The 17,258-nt window shown below is 44.1% G+C and overlaps 1 long non-coding RNA gene across 2 annotated transcripts in view; it reads left to right on the top strand.

Moving 5' to 3' along the window:
* The window catches only part of LOC132210465 (uncharacterized), a 152,974-nt gene that overhangs the window by 13,777 nt on the left and 121,939 nt on the right, over window positions 1–17,258 (top strand). The window contains exon 3 of one of the 2 annotated variants that reach the window (XR_009446608.1): window positions 1,151–1,304. The exons of the other annotated variant lie outside the window; for it this stretch is intronic. This is a non-coding gene — a long non-coding RNA (uncharacterized LOC132210465). The remainder of the gene's footprint in view (window positions 1–1,150; window positions 1,305–17,258) is intronic. 2 annotated transcript variants of the gene reach the window in all.

Raw genomic sequence — 17,258 nt, 5'->3', positions numbered from 1 at the left:
TCTTGTTTCCAACAAGACATCTGCTGATTCTGAAAGTGTGAATGCTTGTGGGCCACATTTTTTTTGCATAGAATGAAGGGGTTGTTTTGAGTTTTGATCACAAACTTCATTCTTTTCTATATCTCCTTGCAAACTGATTGATAATGCAATGAAATCTCTGTCAATTGATACATTTAACTCGTTAATCTGACAATCACTCCCTTGATTGCCACTTGGGTATAATCCAAATCCCTGGTAAATTTCCCTGCAACTGCAGGAGGTGCTACACCTGCCCCTACACCTGCCCCCTTACCTCCATCCCAGGCCCCAAGAAAACCTTCCAGTATAAACAGATGCTCACCCGCGCATCCACTTTTGCATCCGCTGTTCCCAATATGGCCTCCTCTAGACTGAGCTGACCAAGTGGAGACTTGGAAACCGCTTTGTGCAACACCTATGCTCGGTTCGCTACAAATAACAACATCTCCCAGCCACAAACCACTTCAACTTCCCCCTCCCACTCCCTGGACAATGTGTCCATATATCATCCTGGGCCTCCTCCAGTGTCACAATGATGCCACCCAAAAACTGGAGGAACAGAACCTCATATTCTGCCTTGGAACCCTACAACCCAATGGCCTCAATGTGGACATTACAAGCTTCAAAATCTCCCCACCCCCCACTTCATCCTAAGACCAGCCACCCTCTGGTCCCTGCCTCCTTGACCTGTCCATCTTCTCTTTCACCTACCCGCACCTCCCTCTCAAGTGACCAATCCCTATCCCAACTCCCCACCTACACTCACCTTTACTAGCTTCACCCCCACCACCTTGACCTGACAGCTTCTCTCCACCTATCTGCTCCATTATCCATCTACTATCACTTACCCCTCTCTCTATTTATTTCGGAGCCCCTCCCCCATTTCTGAAGAAGTGCCAAGACCCAAAACGTCAGCTTTCCTGCTCCTCTGATGCTGTCTGGCCTCCTGTGTTCATTCAGATCCACACCTGATTATCTCATATCTCCTACATATGTTTGAATCTGGACACCGGCAAACCAAGAGCCCTCTCTTTTAGATTGCTCTCATCGATGGCATTTTAGGCACATGTGCTGCCCAGGGCACTGTCACCTGGTAGCAGCATTCCCTCACATTTTCTTTTCTTCTGTGCAGAACCCTGAGCAGCCTCTGGAGCCAGAAGTCAATGCTATGACCCACGTTGGCACGCCAGGAGTAGAACACTATGCACAGAACACTGGCATGGCTGTATACACTGGAGGGAATGTTTCCTGCGAGATATACCGGAAGGCAAAGTACTGGGCTAATGGTAAGATTCTTGGTAGTGTAGATGAGCAGAGAGATCTCTGTGTCCATGTACACAGATCCTTGAAAGTTGCCACCCAGGTTGACAGGGCTGTTAAGAAGGCATACAGTGTTTTAGCTTTTATTAATAGAGGGATCGAGTTCCGGAGCCAAGAGGTTATGCTGCAGCTGTACAAAACTCTGGTGCGGCCGCACTTGGAGTATTGTGTACAGTTCTGGTCACCGCATTATAAGAAGGATGTGGAAGCTTTGGAAAGGGTGCAGAGGAGATTTACTAGGACGTTGCCTGGTATGGAGGGAAGGTCTTACGAGGAAAGGCTGAGGGACTTTTGGCTGTTTTCATTAGACAGAAGAAGGTTGAGAGGTGACTTAATTGAAACATATAAAATAATCAGAAGGTTAGATAGGGTGGATAGGGAGAGCCTTTTTCCTAGGATGGTGACGGCAAGCACGAGGGGGCATAGCTTTAAATTGAGGGGTGAAAGATATAGGACAGATGTCAGAGGTGGTTTCTTTACTCAGAGAGTAGTAAGGGAATGGAACGCTTTGCCTGCAACGGTAGTAGATCCACCAACTTTAAGTACATTTAAGTCATCATTGGATAAGCATATGGACGTACATGGAATAGTGTAGGTTAGATGGGCTTGAGATCGGTATGACAGGTCGGCACAACATCGAGGGCCGAAGGGCCTGTACTGTGCTGTAATGTTCTATATATATATATGTGTGAGAGGAGAGATCATGGGAACTGCAGATGCTGGAGAATCCAAGATAACAAAGTGTGAAGCTGGATGAACACAGCAGGCCAAGCAGCATCTCAGGAGCACAAAAGCTGATGTTTCGGGCCTAGACCCTTCATCAGAGAGGGGGATGGGGAGAGGGTTCTGAAATAAATAGGGAGAGAGGGGGAGGCAGACCGAAGATGGATAGAGAAGAAGATAGGTGGAGAGGAGAGTATAGGTGGGGAGGTAGGGAGGGGATAGGTCAGTCCGGGGAGGACAGGCAGGTCAAGGAGGCAGGATGAGGTTGGTAGGTGGGAAATGGAGGTGCGGCTTGAGGTGGGAGGAGGGGATAGGTGAGAGGAAGAACAGGTCATGGAGGCAGGGACGAACTGGGCTGGTTTTGGGACACAGTGGGGGAAGGGGAGATTTTGAAGCTTGTGAAATCCACATTGATACCATTAGGCTGCAGGATTCCCAAGCAGAATATGAGTTGCTGTTCCTGCAACCTTCAGGTGGCATCGTTGTGGCACTGCAGGAGGCCCATGATGGACATGTCATCTAAAGAATGGGAGGGGGAGTGGAAATGGTTTGTGACTGGGAGGTGCCGTTGTTTATTGCGAACCGAGCGGAGGTGTTCTGCAAAGTGGTCCCCAAGCCTCTGCTTGGTTTCATTAATGTGGAGGAAGCTGCACCGGGTACAGTGGATACAGTATACGTTATATATACAGTATATATATGTGTGTATAGTTGACTGCAAGACTGCAAAGTAGCAACAGCAAATCACTGGAAGGTGCCAGGAAGACAGCAGTTTAGGGCGGTGATGATCTTAACAACCACAGGTAATATGTGTTTACCTCATCCCAGAGATCTTCATGCAGAAGGCTGCATGTCAACAACACCTATGTGCAAGTCTGAGATTCTTGAGGACTTGCAGGTGGTTCTCCTATAATGCGATAGTTGCGATCTTGTGTGGCCTCATGCTATACAAAGTTGCACTTTGGGAAATCGCTGTAGAAAATCATGTTGTTAGGGAAATCACTATAGAAGATCACAATGCTGTACAGTAGACAGTCCGTGTTATCCAAACAGCATCCTCTACTCATCAATTGCATTACAGCCAACTGGCGTTAGCGAAACTCGTGTTATAGCAGAAATGCCTGTATGCTCAGACATTTCTAGAAAACTCATTTTCTGCCTGTATATCCTGTGCTGGGAGTCTTCGCTTTGCTGGGGTAAGACAATGGTTGAGAATTGATCACAGGGTAGTCAGGGAGGGTGGTGGGGTGATCATAAGATATTAATGTGGTTGTCAGGCTTTCTGCCAGCGTTTCTGTATTATGGAACAGATAAGTGCCTGAGATGAAGACTCCAGCCTCGTGAAAATGAAATAGCTTCACACTGACCCTATTCTTCTGAAATGTCAATGCGGAGGACATCAGGGAACATAATTCCAATGTAACTGAATCAAGCCCATAGATTTTCAGGCCCCACATTTGATTTGAGGAGGGGGAAGGGAATTGTTTTCTTCCATAATCACATTTGGAACTCACTTTGTCTTAAAATGCTCACCAGTAGGATTTAGAATTGCAAATACTAATTAATCTTTTCAAATGAGAAATAATGGTACAATTGTATTTCTGCAACAACTGGCTTTGTTTTCATGCTCATAAAATGTTTCTCCTCTTAATCTGTTGGTTAATCCCTCACCCTGAAATTATGTCATCAACATTCCATTGGCAGATTTAAAGCCAGTAAGACTTGAAATTAATTAATTTGTATTGAATAACATGTTGGATGCACTGATTTACATCAAAACATTTTAGGGGTCAGCAAACTAAAACTCCGATTTTCACTCCTGTGTTCAGAGCACTGAGTCAGGAAAAATCCCAGTTCTGTGAACATGTCCTTTAAAAATGCCAGATCTTCCAATTTTCAGTCTAGGGGACAGGTTAGATTGTAAATTGAGCCAGGCGATCTGAGAGGAACTGGAGAGTTTTCCCAGTTCCCGAACAAGTCTGGGTAGAAAGTCTCCTAGGGCATTCCAGAATCTGGTTCAAGTTTTAAAAATACAGATCAAAAGAGAAAACCTCCCTCCTACTCTCATCCCTTCCTTCCCCTTACTGTTTAATTCCATCCATGTAAACCATTGTCTTTGCACTTTGACCCCATACCCCCTTGGCCACCCTATGCGCATTGATGCATCGTTTACGGTCCCTTATCCGACCGTGCCAATCTATGACACTCCACTTATGCCCAAGTCTATTCACACAACTTATGCCACTCCGTGTTCATCTCCCATGGCTCCTCACACCCCATAGACTCATCATTCCCAATAGCCCCCAAGCTAACTCAGTGCTAACTCATTTCTCCCATCCAACAAACTGTGCCCTTCCCTTTATATGCCATTTCACCAATCAATCAACATTTGCATTAATTGGGAAGCATCATAAAGCTCCAAATCTGCTGACTGTCACAACGGGAAAAAAAGGCATGTAATTACACAAAACAAACATCCAATACTGTAAAATGTCAAGAAATGATTTCTTCTGAAAACAAGTGTTTTAGTTACACCACTAAACATCTCACTCAGGTACATAAAGCCTTACATTAATAAACATTTTCACTCAATAAGTAGGTTGAGGTTTCCTCCTATAAGCAGTACATTTGAAGAATGACAGTTTGGGATCAGTTATGCGGCACAAGTTCGATAATAGTTTGCTATAGCCAGGACTCTGATATACCTGGCACTATTATTTTACCTATGCATTTTTAAAACAGTTTCTTAACAGATTTACAATGAGTTTATGTACTTTCTTATGGATAAGCATGTCATTGAACAATACCAAAGTGTGCCTTACATTTTCAAAAGATTACTTAACCCGACTCCAGATCATATACACAATGTAAGCCAATAGGTAAACACTTATGAGATGAAACATACATAATGTGGGGAAATATGAGGTTATGCACTTTGGCAGGAAAAATACAGGAGGTGAATATGATCCACCTGGAGAAAAACTGCAGAAATTTCTTTGCCCATGAATTACAGAACTCTAACGTCCAGGTTCCGCAGGGAAGAGACAGGGCAAATGGAAATGCTGGCCTTTACATCAAATTAAATGGAGTGTAGAAGTAGGTAGGTTTTGCTGTACAAAGAACTAGTCAGACCTCAGCTGGAATACTGTGAGCAGTTTTGGTCCCTCATCTATGGAAAAATACATTGGCATTGGAGGCAATCCAGAGAGAGTTTTCTGGGCTGATACTGGCAATGGAGGGGCTAGCTTATGAGGAGAGGTTGAGTAGATTGGGCCTGTAATCGTTGGAATTTTTAAAAAGAAGAGGTGGCCATATTGAAACACACAAGATTCTTAGGCAGCTGGACAGGGTAGATGTGGAGAGGACGTTTCCCCTTTTGGAAGAGTCGAGAACCAGAAGGACATCATCTCAGAGTAAGGTGTAGCACACTTATGGCAGAGAAGAGGTAGAATTTCTTTCTTCAGAGGGCAGTGAATCTGTGGAACTCTTCATCACAGGCTGCTATCAAAGGCAGTTCATTAAGCATATTCAAAGCAGAAAAATAGCTTCTTAATCAGTCAGAGAATCAAGAAAAAGGCAAAGAAGTGAAATTGAGGGTTATCAGATCAGCCATTGGATCTCATTGAATGGTGCAGCAGACTCAATGGGTTGAATGGTCTTTTCGAGCAAAGCTGCACAACAGGTCTGTGATGAAATATTGGCCTTTAAAAAGCTGAATGCAATACCTCATTTAGTAAGTTATAAATGTGGAAAGATCACAGCCTAGTGTTCAATATTAATTATTACAAGCACCGGCATATAGGATTTATGCCACATGTTGAACTGAGCAATAAACAAAATTCCATACTTCCTGCTGTGACCTATTCTCATAAGTTTCCTCAAGTTTAATTAAATTCATCAGAGAATTTAGAAAGTCCAAATTCATGCTGTTTAGGAGCCAGTGGTGTTGGAATTCTTGCCCAAAGAGTGTCTGCTTCATCCCTAAAAACTGCTGTTTTCAGCAATTTTAATCATTTTAAGATGCCTGCAAAGCCAAGCGAAAATATAAGAATTCTTAGGGGCTTCAGCTTGGTTTGATCCTAATCTGATGTACTCTGTCACATTTGGCTTCAAATATAAAATGAGGAGAAATCCTTTTAACTGTAAAGATGGTTTTGCACGTCCTCCAATAGAAACATTTATTTGCAAGCAATTAAAACTCATTGTAAAAGTGAGGCATTCAAAGCACAATATGTCATATTTTGCAGTTATAAGAATCCCTTCCTTGGTCAAAATAATTGCTTGGAATTTCCATGTCTTTTTCTGACCTTCTGCCGTAACTCCAGTGTCATCATCAGTGGACTAACTCAGTAACCAACTAAACATGTCCGTTTAAAACATTTCTCAAAGGGCTCATCTAATGATCAGTTGTGGTTATAGCAAAGGAGAATAGAATTGGACAGTTATTCTCTCCTCAACTGTTTTAATTTAGCTCTATCGCTGGCGCTGAACTCACTTATATAAAATGAACAGATGTGAACTAATTTTAATTGAACTGCTGGAACCTAGTTTGTGAAATTAAGATGCTGTTTCAAGATTGAATACATCTTCTGCCAAGCATTCCAATTTGATTGCACTTTGTTTATGGTGTTGATTTTCATTGGGTGGTAAGTGTTTTGCTTTTGCACATCTCCATTCTTCCAAAGTGTTTATGCTTGTAATACAGTCTGCATGCTGCAAATGAAGTGGTGAAAATGGGAAGTCTTTGTGGATATCCTTCTTTGCATCATTTCAATGAGAGTGATGTGTTAATGAAGGGGTAATGAGTGCAAGTGCAAAGGCACTTTTGCACTAGACTAGAAACTGGTATATTTCACCCATTTTATAGGCACCATTTAAGTAACTAGGCAGTCTGTATCCAATCTGTCTTAGGATTTGTCCTGCAGCTAAATTTGTGGGATTCCTTAAGGTATACAAGGTAATCCCCAGGGCAGCCCCGAGTTGTCAAGTGACAATCATTATCCTTGTTAAATGCTTTGCCAACAGCCCAACTCTCCACTTTAGTATGCCAGTTATGAAAGCATGCAATGCCCATGAATGCTCTCAATGGCTTTAAGGAGAGGTGGGTGCTGTGGTGGCAGTTTGGGGGATGGGTCTGGAGTGCTTTATTTCCCTCTCTAATTCTATTTTGTTTTAATCCCTACCCAGCCCCTTGACTTTTTTCATGTAAGCATTGCCCCACTTGGGCTTTGCTTGTTACCGGTTCCCTGGCCATCACCTTCTGGGTGAAAAATGTTTCCTCATCTCAGCTCTAAATTGTTTAGTTTGTATCCTTAGACTGTGACCTCTAACTCTGGATTTGCCTGCATCTACCCTGTCCAACCCTGTTAGATATTTTTAGGCTTGCTTAAGATCCCACTCATTTTTCAAAACTCCAGAAAATATAATCCTGACTGATTCAACCTCTCCTCTTCTGTCAGTACCAGCAAGTCAGGAATCAGTTTGGTAAGCCTTCGCTATAACCCCTCTGTAACAAGAATATCCTTCCTCAGATAAGGGAACCAAACTTGCTCACAATACTTCAGGTATGGTCTTGCCAAGGCCCTGTATAATTGCAGCAAGACATCTCTGCTCCTATACATGAACCCTCCCACTACGAAGGGCAACATTTGCCTCTTTACAGCCTGCTGCACTTACATGCTTACCTTCAGTGACTGGCATGTGAGGACACCCAAGCCTTGTTGCATGTACCGCTTTCTCACTTTATAGCCAATTAGATAATAATCTACCTTTCTATTATTGCTACAAAGTAGATAACTTCATCTGCCGTGCATTTGCTCAGTCATTCAGTTTGTCAAAATCACACTGAAGCATTCTCTCCACAGCTCATCCTCACACATTTAGTTCCCTTATACAAATAATTAATATGTATATTGTGAATAGTTGGAGTCCTTGCATTGATGCCTGCAGTACCCCACTTGTCATTGCTATCATTCAGAAAAAGACCTATGTATTCCTATTGTCTGCCAACTCACTTGTCCGTAATTCCCTATTTCTCTTTATCTGTCTTCTTAAACAATGGGGTTACATTAGCTGCCCTCCAATCTGTAGGGACTGTAGTCGAGTCTATACAATCTTGCAAGATGATCATCAATGCATCCATTATTTCTAGGTCCACTTCCTTAAATATTCTGGGATGTAGATTATCAGGGTTTGGGGATTTATCCATCTTCAATCCGATCAATTTTCCAAACACCATTTACCTATGTACACTGTTCTCTTTCGGTTCCTCCATCTCACCAAACCCTATGCTCCCCAACATTGTTAATACTTTGCTCATCAATGTCGGCAGAAGCATCTATGAAGTAGGAAGATAAATAAGTTGATTTCTGTTACTGTAGCCTGTTTTCAATTTTTCTTAAGTCAATAATTTGGAGGATTGCTCTATACACCCAAGAATCTTTAGGTACATGAATATTTCTCTTCTGAAAAGTCATTTTGACTTGTAGTGTTATCTCTGTTTCTCTCCCGTATAACTTGTATGTCAGTATTATCATTGTCATCAAGGTCTTAGCTAAGAAGAACTACTCTGTAGTAGATCAGGGAACAGTCTGTTATTTCCAACAAAGCCTTAATGTTTCCTATCTCCTGCCTGTGAGCTTCACATTTAACAGACAGTAGACTGTTCCATATTCACCATAATATTCTGAATACAGTCTGCCTGACTTTGAAATCATTCTCTTTTTCTTAAGTAAGAAGCCTCCGAGGCCCCTTTTTACCAAACCAATATTTTCCACCATCCCCACCCTCTGTGATAGACAGGGCTACCAAATACGTCCAACCGCTTTCCCTCACTTCTGCCCTCACTTCTTCCTCTTTCTTACAGAGCAGTGATAGGGTTTCCCCTTCTCCATCCACCAGCCTCCACATTCTAATGATCATCCTGTGCCATTCTGCCATCTCAGCATGATGTGCCTTTCTCTCCACTTCCATGTTGTGCGGTACCTAGTCTAACCCGACACTTCACCCTCTCCCCTCACATGGTACTTTCTTATGTAATTCCAGGAGGTTACCATTTGACTCTTTACCTCTTATCTGTCACTAACTCTTGAAATGCTGCTACCAGTTAAAGCAGTGATTTATTGCTTACGTAGATCAGCAAGAAAATGCTGTACACTCACTTTCACAGCCCGAACTGGCGAGGGCCCAAATTCATTCCTATGTTGTGCCAGAACCAAAATCCTACATAAGAAAATCATGTTCTACTTAGTCCAAATCCGCAACGGCGAACAAATTTGTGGAGCAATTTGTCCCAGTGTCTCAGTTGTGTAATATATCATGTCATGAAGTATTGAAGTGTCAAAGGTGTGCTGAGTTATCATGTTTAAATTAGGTTTACGGTAGAAGCACCATTCTTGCTTCAATACACATTCAATTTAATTCACTAAACCACTTCTCAATGTTATTCAACACATCAATGTGGAAAAATGTTTATTTACACACCAACATATATGTGGTAAATAACTAAGATGGGAGGGCTGCACACAGTCTTTCTCTTGTCCCTCTACATCACAGTCACAACATAAATTTACTTGTTCAATTTGATTCCAATATGATCAATCAAATGCTTTCTCTATATTGGATCTAGAATTAGAGGAATAATTAGCCAGCTTTCTTTCGTAAATGTAACATTATTGATTAATCATACAATTAAAGCTGATTCAAAACTCTGTAATATGAAAATATAAATAATTATACCTCCAAATAACTCAAAACACACACACACAGACGCGTACACGCACACAGTCATGCATGGGAAGACACAAAAATGCTTTATTCTCAGCAGATTCACTTAAAAAGGGCTGTTGGCCAATAAGTCTCAGTTCTTGAAGGCAAAAAGGATCAAATTTGAAATGTTGAAATGATTGTTGGTCAGACATTCTGGCGTACGATGATAGATCATGTTGAACGAATGCAATTGTTGTTGTGGACCTTTGCATTACATTTAGGAAATATTGATGAACTCCTTCACAGGCTTTTCATGCAACAGTAGCTGGAAAAAGCCGCAGATCCCACACGAAGGAGTTTGTCAGGAACAGGAAGTCTATTTTAGGAGGCTTCTTTCCTTGAGCAGGCCAGCCACCACCCATCTTAGCGGAGAGAATAATAGAGAGTAATGGTTCTGAAAGAGTTCACTTTGGAGATTTATTAAACTCTACTCAATCTGATGCTGTCATACAGTCTTGACTTGAGAACAGGGGACTGTAGGTCTGATGGGCTGAAACATTTAATCTCTGGCTCCCGTTAGTCTTAATGATTATGCAAAACTGCTTAATACAACTTTTCCCTATTACTATTGTGCAATAAACTACATATTGTTGATACATTAAGTGACTGCTCTTGTTAAAACTAACAAGTAGTTTATCCTCTACCACTAACTGAATAGACCCTCAGGCATTGCACAGAGTGGAGGATTGGTGGCAACATTCTACCACAGTCACAATCCACTAGTGATTGATACCACAAACATCAGAGTAGCAAGAAGGATAAACCAGACTGCATCATTACAGAATAGAATCCCCATAGTACAGAAAGGGCTTATCAAGTCCACACTGACCTTCTGAAGAGTATTCCACTCAGACCTAGCCCTTAGCCCTGCATTTACCTTGCTTGCACAGCCCTGGACAATTTAACATGGCAAATCCATCCAACCTGCTCATCTTTGGGCGTTGGATAGACAAACTCTTTCTCCCTTTGGGCACTGATGGATTAAGCAGAATGAACTCTTCTACTAGCTCTGATGATGACTACAATTTGACGATGAAGAATTTTCAGGTCTTAAACGATCACCTTTGACTTTGAGTCATTTTAGCATTCACAGGCTTGAGTTCATGCCATGCCATCAAAGGCCAGGTAAAATGATCGACCAAATTGTGGGCAAAAGTACACCATAAAAGGTTGAAAGAAATATGGACCTGATTGTTGCCTCAACTTCCATAGAATCCTTTCAAAAGCCACCTCAGGATACACCCAAAGAATACATGTTTGATGCTCTTTTGAAGTAATTTTGTAGTTTGAAGTAATTATAGCAAGGCAGTGCTTGACTCTGGAACAAATATTGAAGTCATCAACAGGTTCAGTGAAACGTCCAAATTTTGCATAAGATATGACATCTTATGCACAGTGTCCAGTTTTGGCCTACAAGAAAATGTTCAACCAAAATGTGAAGGATATCTACAGAAATCCAAAGTGTAATGTAAGTGAGAAAGAAGAGGTTCTAAAGGAGTGCCTCCCATTTCTTTGCTTTGAACTCTGAACCACCAATTCCATCTTTTCAACTTGCTACACCTCCCCATTTTCCACCAGCATAAAAGTACGATCACATATCTAGATGCTTTCAGGACAATTGCAGCTCAGACATGAGAATACCACTAATTTTTAAGTTTCCCTTAAAGGTGCATACAATTCTAAATTGAAATTATATCACTATTCCATCATGGTGATGGAATCAAAGTCATGGAATTCCCTTCCTAACAGCATTGACAAAGGCCACCCCACATTAAAAATTCCACACAGGCATTTTCCACCCGCTTCACCATAAAAATACAAACTAGTTGACTGTCTCAGTGAACTCCTGATGAGATGTACAAACACACAATGACCTCATGGTTCACCCTAACCTGGAAGCAGTATACCAGAGTCATGAGTGCAAACTCATGAAACCTAGAACGAATTCTACTCTAGCCACGATCAGTTGTTGTCCCATATCCAAAAGGGGGACAAGTGATCCACCTCGGTAACCTCAGTGCAAGAATTAGGATGTACACAAACCTCAGGAAAAGCGTACTTGGCCAAACAGATAAGATTGGCAAGAAAGTAAATGCCAACTGATTCTTTTTCCTGACAAAATTCCAAGACCATGACATGATTATAACAACATTCTATTCTACCAGAGAGACAAATGCAAGACCTCATGACAATCCTGCCTCTGTTGGGGGTTGTGGCATTTGAATGGGGGGGAGGGGGTGCAAGACAATGGATCAGGAACCTTATCGTACTGAGAGTTGTCACATAATCACATAGTGTCACTGATGGCCTCGTGGTACTATTGCTAGACTATGAATCCATAGATGCAAGTAATGTTCTGCGGACTTGGGTTGGAGCCATAGTAGATTGTGGAATTTGAATTCAGTAATAAAATGGAAATAAGGCTCTAATGATGACCACGAAACCATTGTTGATAGTCAGGGGGAGAAAAATCACCATCTGGTTCACTAATATACTTTAGAGAAAGGAAATCTGCCATCCTGATCTGGTCTGGCCTACGTGAGACTCCAGAACCACAGCATTATGATTACAGTTCTGAGGAAGGGCCAACGGACCCAAAAAGTTAACTCTTTTCTCCTCCACAGGTGCTGCCAGACTTGCTGAGCTTTTCCAGCAACTTTGTTTTTGTAGCATTATGGTTAACATGACTGTGGTCTGGGCAGTTAGGAATGAACAATGGATGCTTGCCTACCTAGTAATGTTCACACCTCATGAATGAATTTTTAAAGAAGCACAGCACTCATTATATCACATAAGTGTTCAATGGTCCTCAGCCATCAGTCAGTGTTCTTTGTATGTGGTGTTGGTCATTTCACAGCTCTGCATTGTGTTTAGTAACAATATTTTTCCATGACTCTTGTACACACTGCTCTCCTCCATTCAGAATTCAACTACTGACTATGTTCCACATTGCTTCAGTTTATTCGGCACTTTATTTGTCAGTGCAATCATTAATTGCAGTAGGTAAATATTTCATTGCTGGAGTCCACTGGTCATGAAGGAAATATTGCAAAACAAATAAAATATTATGAAAAATATATTTTCTGTAATTCCTTTCACTATAAATGTAATAATGATTAAAATAGAGATGTTGCAGAAACAGACACAGAAACTGCTGAAGAAACTCAGCAGGTCTGGCAACATCTGCCAAGAGAAACTGTTAATGTTCTGAGTCAAATTTGACTTGTCTTCAGCCAGCTGCCCCTGGTTGCTAGTTCCTATTAATTCTTTGTCTGATTTGAAATTATTAATAAGAGTCTGAAGAAGAATCATTTTGGATTCAGAACATTAACTTTGTTCTCTCTCCACCGATTATGCCAGGCCCAGTGAGCTTCTTCAGTATTTTCTCTGAGTCAGATTTCCTACATCTGCAATATTTTGCTATTATTTGACATGCTCTTAAAGATTTTCACTTTGAACTCATCAGAAGAAGTTCAAGAATGCTAAATTTCAAATGATCACATTACACACAGGTGAAAGGGGTGCGGATTCAAAAAAGGCATGAGGCTACAGCATACTCCTTTTATTTGCAAAGGCCCATCAGAATGAATGCATATTACTTCCAGTAAGTGTAAATTAACAACAGTGTGGGATTAAATTGTTAGTGTGCTCTTCTATCAACTTTTGAATCAGTAGGGGAACCTAATACGTTCTTTTTGGCTACCACTCAATCAAAATTGATTTGCCAAAAATTCAGCATCTTTTGCTCCTGCAATAAAATTGTTAAATCATTTGAAATTTGGCATTCTTACAATTTGTCTGGAAGAGTACATAATGGAAAGCTTCATCGATACATAGCTTCCTTTTCAACAATAGTTATTTCACAGCTTTATTTCTTAACACAAAATTCATGTTAAACCAAAAACCACTATTTATGAATCAACAGTTGAATGTGTTCATACAATCTCATTGTCTGCTTTTTAATCAGAGACATGTGCCATTAATTCTTAAATGACGACATCTATCTTTGACATATCTTTGTTTAATGAGAAATTACAGAACAGCCTCAACAGTCATAAACTTGTAAGAAGACCAAGGTAGTTCTAGCGAGTTTTGAGAAGATTTGTGGCTCAGGTTGAAGTTCTGGATGTGAGTTTGCTTGCTGAGCTGGAAGGATAGCTTTCAGACGTTTCGTCATCTTTTTTTTTTAAATTTGAAAAAATACACTTTATTCATAGAATGTACAAAAAAATAAAACATTTATGCACCTACCCAGTCATGCAAGCCACTCCGGGTTACCCAGGGGGTACGTACACCAACTAAAGGACAAAACAAAACAGAGGAAAAAAAAACAAAGCAAAGAAACCACCCCAGCAGACGTCACCCCGCACAGTCCCAGTTGGCCCCCTGACCAATTGGGGAAGGCGCCAGCTGGGCCCAGTTACCAGATAGGGTTTTTTTCCCATTCTGGATGAGAGGGTTCATACGGTGGTCTTTCCCCACCGCGCCTTGGCGGCGGCTGCCCCAAGCTTCAGCGCGTCCCTCAGCACGTAGTCCTGGACCTTGGAGTGCGCCAGCCTGCAACACTCGATCGGAGTCAGTTCTTTCAGCTGGCAGACCAGCAAGTTGCGGGCAGACCAACGAGCGTCTTTCACCACATTGATGGTCCTCCAGGCGCAGTTGATGTTAGTCTCGGTATGCGTCCCCGGAAACAGCCCGTAGAGCACGGAGTCCCGCGTCACGGAGCTGCTCGGGACGAACCTCGACAAATACCACTGCATCCTCCTCCAGGCCTCCTGCGCATGGGCACACCCCAGAAGGAGGTGATCAACAGTCTCGTCCCCCCCGCAGCCACCTCGACGGCAGCGTGCGGTGGTGCAGAGATTCCGGGCATGCATAAAGGATCTCACTGGCAGAGCCCCTCTCACCTCCAGCCAAGCAATGTCCTTGTGCTTGTTTGAAAGTTCTGGCGATGAGGCATTCTGCCAAACGACTTTGGCAGTCTGCGTGGGGAACCACACGACGGGATCCACCCTCTCCTTTTCCCGAAGGGTCTCTGGGATACTACGTGCTGACCACTGCCTGACGGCCTTGTGGTCAAAGGTGTTTCCTTTCAAAAATTTCTCCACGAAGGACAGGTGGTACGGAACGGTCCAACTGCTCGGAGCGTTCCGCGGCAACGAGGCCAGATCCATCCTTCGCAACACCGGGGACAGGTAGAACCTCAGTAAGTAGTGACACTTGGTGTTTGCGTACTGAGGATCTACGCACAGCTTGATGCAGCCGCACACAAAGGTAGCCGTCAGGGCGAGGGTGGCGTTCAGTACGCCCTTTCCCCCATTTTCCAGGTCTTTGTACATGGTGTCCCTGCGGACCCGGTCCATCCTCGACCCCCAAATGAAGTGGAAGATGGCCCGGGTGACTACAGCGGCGCAGGTCCAGGGAATAGGCCAGGCCTGCGACACATACAACAGTACCGAAAGCCCCTCGCACCTGACAACCAGGTTCTTACCCGTGATGGAGAGGGACCGGAGCGTCCACCTGCCCAGCTTCTGCTTCAGTTTGGTGATACGCTACTCCCAAGTCTTGGTGCACACCCCAGCTCCACCAAACCAAACACCCAGCACCTACAGGTAGTCTGTCCTGACGGTGAAGGGGATGAAGGAACGGTCGTCCCAATTCCCGAAGCACATGACCTCGCTCTTACCCCTATTGACTTTGGCACCTGAGGCCAGTTCAAACTGGCCGCAGATGTCCAATAGTCTACTCACCGACCGACGATCGGTGCAGAAGATGGCGTCCTCGTCCATGTACAGGGAGGTCTTGACCTGAAGGCCTCCGCTGCCTGGGATAGTCATGCCCTTCAGGCTCACGTCCTTCCTGATGGAGGCGGCGAAGGGCTCCACACAGCACACGAACAAGGCAGGAGAGAGCGGGCAGCCCTGCCTGACTCCAGATCTGATGGGAAAACTGTCCAATTCCCACCCGTTGATCGAGACTGCGCTAACGATGTTGGCGTAGAGCAGCCGGATCCAATTGCGGATGCCCTCCCCGAACCCCAATTTGGAGAGGACGTCCCTCATGTAAGCATGAGAGACCCTGTCGAAGGCCTTCACCTGGTCCAGGCTGACGAGGCAGGTGTCCACCCGCCTGTCCTGTACGTAGGCGATCATATCCCTGATGAGCGTGAGGCTCTCAGCGATCTTCTTGCCCGGCACAGCACAGGTTTGGTCAGGGTGAATCACTGATTCCAGGACAGATCTGACCCGGTTGGCGGTTGACCTAGATTGGCTCCAATTCAATGTGGAGCCCATCTACCATCTCCTGAGAAAAAGAACAGGAAATTGACATCACCAACTCAGGAAATGACATCACCAACCCAAGGAAAGCTAACCAGATAAATAGACAGCGGGACATAACACCAGCGCTTCGTCGGAGGCTCACTGATGATGTCACCTTGAATGGTGACGAAACGACTGGGAACAAACCTTCAAGCTCAGTGAACCAGCTTACATCCGGAACAAAATAAAGACCCACTCTCTTGTGGGCCGAGAGGAGGAGAGCGCCGTGTTGGAGGTGAAAGGAGGACGTCAGGTTGGCTGTGCGCCCTTGTGACCAGTGGATCTTAATGCTGGCTTCGGCCGAACGCTGGTTCAGGGGAGCAGTCAACCTGCAACGATGGCTGCGGCAAGTGCTCGTGCCCCAGGTCAGGGGGTCTGGAACACCATCCGTGTTTCCGTAAAGAAGGTGGATGAAGGTGCACCTGTGGACCGCACCTTCTTCGTGAAGAGGGTCCTGTTGGACTGTTGCGGGTTCGCTGCTGCGGACATTTACTGCCTGCAGGATTTCCCCGGAGGAGGTTTTTACGACGTGACCTTCAGGAGTGCCAAGCTTTGCGAGCGCTTCCTGGAGGTTTTCAAGGAGAAAGGAGGTGAGGGCCCCCTCTCTGTATTGACCGCTGTCCCGCTGTTTGTGAGCCAGCACAGAGAAGCCGTATGGTGACTGTACACATGTACAACCCGCATGTGCCAGCAGTTAATGTCCTGACCTTCCTCGGAAGGTACGTGAAGGTGGAAGGGGGTCGAACTGACATCATGGACACCTTTGGCATCTGGACCAGTAAGAGGCAGGTCAAGGTGACGCTGAGGATGGGCACGGACGGGAACGTCATACACCCACTGTCCAGCTTTGCGATCAGCGGGAGCAAGGGCTACCTGACCTATGCAGGGCAACCTAAAGTCTGCCATGCCTGTGGTAGGTCAGGTCACGTGGCGGCCTACTGCAAAGCCACCATCTGCAGGGAGGAGGGACACCTTGCAAAAGATTGCCCACAAGAGAAAAGCTGCAACCTTTGCGGGGAAGCAGGCCACCTCTGTAGGGCATGCCCGCAGCGGTGGACCACCAACGCCCAGGTCGCTGGCAGGGGCAATGTGCGGCCAGCCCCCTCGGAGAAG

Source organism: Stegostoma tigrinum, chromosome 13 (assembly GCF_030684315.1).
Source record: "Stegostoma tigrinum isolate sSteTig4 chromosome 13, sSteTig4.hap1, whole genome shotgun sequence".
Lineage (NCBI taxonomy): Eukaryota > Metazoa > Chordata > Chondrichthyes > Orectolobiformes > Stegostomatidae > Stegostoma > Stegostoma tigrinum.
The sequence above is the reverse complement of the archived record's forward strand: the minus strand, read 5'-3'. Positions and strand labels throughout refer to the sequence as shown.